Source organism: Magnolia sinica, chromosome 14 (assembly GCF_029962835.1).
Source record: "Magnolia sinica isolate HGM2019 chromosome 14, MsV1, whole genome shotgun sequence".
NCBI classification, from domain to species: Eukaryota; Viridiplantae; Streptophyta; class Magnoliopsida; order Magnoliales; family Magnoliaceae; genus Magnolia; species Magnolia sinica.
Genome location: NC_080586.1, coordinates 75955580 through 75959972, shown reverse-complemented (window position 1 = coordinate 75959972; position 4393 = coordinate 75955580). Strand labels below are relative to the sequence as shown.

Genomic DNA, 4393 nt, shown 5'->3' with positions numbered 1-4393 from the left:
TACCGGAATTAAACAAGCAAAACCTAACAACTAAACACCATATAGACTGTTTGATTGTTGCAATTTAGTCTGATTTTTCTAGCATGCATATACATCAGTATGGACAAACTCTCAACTTAAATTTCTCATGCAGTCTCAACTTGAGGAGCAGAGAGAGAGAGAGAGAGAGAGAGAGAGAGAGAGAGAGAGAGAGAGAGAGAGAGAGAGAGAGAGAGAGAGAGAGAGAGAGAGAGAGAGAGAGAGAGAGAAGCAGATTCTAAATCTGGAGTTTTTCTTTCGTTTCAGATCTGTATAAGAATTACAGCAGAGGGCAGAGAGAAGTTCCTGTTCTGATTTCAATTTTAGAGAGAAAGAAGGGGGAGAGAAGAAAGAGAAATTCCTGAAGAATTTTCTGAAATTTCAATTTCAAGTCTTTTTGAGAAGCTTTTGCAATCTTGTGAAAATTGCTAATGATGGCTGGGAGGAAGCCAGGTTTGATTGCTTTATTTGATGTTGACGGGACAACTACAGCTCCAAGAAAGGTTGTGACTCCAAAGATGTTGGAGTTCATGCAGAAAGGTTGTAACAGTTGGTGTTGTTGGAGGATCTGACCTTGTAAAGATATCAGAGCAGCTTGGGAAAACAGTAGTTGATGACTAGTCTTGTTGCTCACAAAGACGGGAAGCTCATTGGAACTCAGAGCTTGAAGTCATCTCTTGGAGAGGAAAAACTCAAGGAATTTATTAACTTCACGCTCCATTATATTGCTGACTTGGATATTCCAATAAAAAGGGGAACTTTCATTGAGTTCCGAAGTGGGATGCTTAATGCATCACCAATTGGGCGAAATTGCAGCCAAGAGGAACGGGATGAGTTTGACAAGTATAAAAAGGTTCACAATGTACGTACAAAGATGGTCTCTGTGCTTCAGGAGAAGTTAGCATACCTTAACTTGACATTTTCCATTGGAGGGCAGATAAGCTTTGATGTATTCCCACAAGGTTGGGACAAGACGTACCGTTTGAGATACCTTGAAGAATTGACACAGGGAGGGACGTGAGGTCGAGCACCGTCTTCCTCAAGAGGATAACTACTCCGAATCCATGGAGCTTCACTGGACTCCTCACGGAGACTTTTCGAATCCACGAGGAAAGAAAGCAAGAAAATAGAAACAAATTCTAATAAATTCGAAATTGATTGATGAATGAATAAAAAAACGAGTTCACAACCCTTTAAATAGGGATACCAAGCAATAGGAGAGAAATCAGAATCAAACTACAACTAAAACTCCTAGAATTTGCGACTTACTATAAATAGTAAACTTAGTATTTATAGACGGTCGTGATGTCTACTAGTGTACAAGGTTTTCGGCCAAAAATAGTAAGTGTCCTATTTGGCTTCACCAAGCTATTCTCCTAATTTCTCTAAGCTCCTTTTGCATTGGGCGCAACTCCTAAAGCCCAACAGATGAAGAGTTATAATGAAACTAAAACTTACTATTTATAGTAAAAACGGAATTAAAATAGGGAAACGACCGTCGATCTAGCAGTATTTCGTAAATCTGGCTTGGATAACCCAGCATAGTTGGGTTGGTTGGCTAAAGTAGCTCGTTCTACCCCAAAATCATATATTTTATGTCCGATAACTCATTCCGGATTGCAAGATACGCCTGATTTAAGGTCCGACAGTCTGGATCACTTCTGTCGTCGACTGGGCCTTTTCTGATCCATCTTTGCCATGTAACTGTCCGCGACCCCCTCTACATCAAGAATTCAATGAAATTCACTTATTTGGAGACGAAACTTATAAGGGAGGAAATGACTACGAGATTTATGGAGCGAACGGTGGGTCACATAGTCACCAGCCCTGACGATACAGTGGAACAATGTACAGCTCTCTTCCTTGGCAATCAAATTGGAGGTACTTATAGTACCTTGTATGTGTTTTCAATTATTTTATTATGTTGTATCCTTCATTTCTTAGTTAGAAAATGCAAATGCTTAACTGGTTAGTAATTAACATTTGCGTTGCTTTCATAACACGGCTTTGTAACTGGCATTACAAATAACAGAGACAAGATACTGAAATATGTTGTGATAAATGAAAGAAACTGAGATTTTGATATTAAAAAAAAAAAAAAAAACTTGAATCGTCACCTGGGTTTTCTCGAAAAAAGAAATTTAGGAAAGAATCGTCTGTATGTGTAATGTAGTTTTCCCATTTCTCTCAGGTGATAATGATATCATCGAAACAATCCTCTTAAGGCTTCGCGTGAAGTTCCTTTTGAAGTTAAAGAGCGTTTGCCAATCTTGGTACAGCTTGATATGTGATCCTCATTTCATTTACATGCATCTAAGTCATTCCACAGATAACCTCAATTATCTTACTGGTGTTATTCCCATTGAGCATCTCGCAAAGTATTTCTTAGAAGATGATGTGGAAGGTGAGAGAAACATAATAGACTTCAGTCTTCCAACACTCAAAATAATAACTTTCATTGATTCAGCTGTCGGCTTGGTCAGTTTGATGAACTTTAATTTAGATAGTGACTTTCGTTCAAGAGATGATGTGCATAATTATAATCCTGCTACGCGGGAAGCGATAACACTCCTAAAGTGTACTCCACCTTTCGATGTCCCTCCACTAATCAGAATTGGCATTGATTGGGAAGCCAATGAATATGTGGTGTGCCGAATAGTTTGAAAATTTATGATTGATGCTTCTGATTGTGACATATACTCCTCAAAAACATTTTCATCGAGACACTTATGTAATATTAAATATAAAATCATTTCCTACTTGTACATATTTGCAAATAGGGCATTTCATTAGTATATCGATTTAAATGTCATCCTCTCAATTGATATAAAGGCGGAAAAGGAAAATTTTCGATTTACTCAGCTTCCGGAGCCCATCGACACTAATTCAATTTTTCTAGCTGAGTTGAGAGGGAGTCTATCACTATTTGCATTCAAGGCTTTAGAGGTGAAAGTATGTATACTGGATGAGTGTGGAGAGTTATCGTGGGCCAAAAAGTAATGGACCTATTCTGTGGAACGCTTACCTCTAAGGCCATTCAAAATTCGTTACTTGGTTGTTCAAGAGAATGAGGTTTTATTTTCCATGAATGATGGGGAAATATTATCTTATAATCTAGTTTGCAAAAGTTGGAGAGAAGTTGATTCTGATGAAGTTGGAGTCGGTGCACATACCATACATCCTTATATGGAGAGCCTCCTTCCACATAAGTCTGTAAACTCTTTTGAATATACCTTTTTTTTTTCTTTCATGTACGTATGTATCGAGTTCCATCCAAACCTTCTTTAAGTGGAAATCCTATTTGCTAATGACCCCTCCATTAACCACCTCGGTGTTGGTCGATGTTGGAAAAGCTCTGTGGGCCCTACCATGATGTATGTCTTTTATCCCCTCCATCCCATCCATTTTGACAGCTCATTTTAGGGAATGAGCCCTAAAGTAAGGAGGCAAATCCAAACTCAGGTGGACCCCAATCGACAGCTTGCATTTATTTGCCACTGTTTCCTATGGTCCACCTGAGATTTGGATTTACCTTGTTTTCAGGCTCATGCCCTAAAATGAGCCATCAAAATGGACGGGCAGAGTGGATAAATGACATGCATGATGGTGGGCACACAGGGATTTTGCTGCACCGACTCATTTTACCCCAAAATCATATATTTTATGGCCGATAACTCGTTCCAGATTATAAGATATGCCTGATTTAAGGTCCGATGGTCCGGATCACTTCTGTCGTCGACCGAGCTTTTTCTGATCCATCTTGGCCATGTAACTATCCACGACCCTCTCTTCATTAAGAATTTAATGAAATTCACTTCCTTAGAGACAAAACTTACAAGGGAGGAAATGACTACGAGATTTACAAATATGAGCGAATGGTGGGTCACACGGTCACCAGACCGGACAATACAGTGGAACAGTGTATAACTCTCTTCCTTAGCAATCATATTGGAGGTACTTAGTCTCTATAGTACCTTGTATGTGTTGTCAATTATTTTATTATGTTGTATCATTCATTTCATAGTTAGAAAATGCAAATGCTTTGCTGGTCAGTAATTAACATTTGCATTACTTTAATAACACGACTTTGTAACTAACATTAGAAATAACAGAGATAAGATACTGAAGTATGTTGTGATGAATGAAAGAAACTGAGGTTTTGATATTATTGTGGGTCAAATATTGCATATCAGACCCAGTTATTGCATGAATTTACAAGCATGATACCGTTTAATGGCCTGATTTAATTGTGTTTGTGATGCAGAGTGTATTTACGAGCATGGACTGAAAAAGGATGCTTAAAGCATGGATTTAATGCTCTGATGACACCAAAGCATGGGATGGACCTCAGGAGACCAAGATCGGCATATTTGCA

The 4393-nt window shown here is 38.6% G+C and overlaps 1 pseudogene; it reads left to right on the top strand.

Moving 5' to 3' along the window:
• The first annotated feature begins 268 nt into the window (after window positions 1-268).
• LOC131226249 (phosphomannomutase-like) lies at window positions 269-3995 on the top strand (annotated as a pseudogene).
• The last annotated feature ends 398 nt before the right edge of the window (window positions 3996-4393 follow it).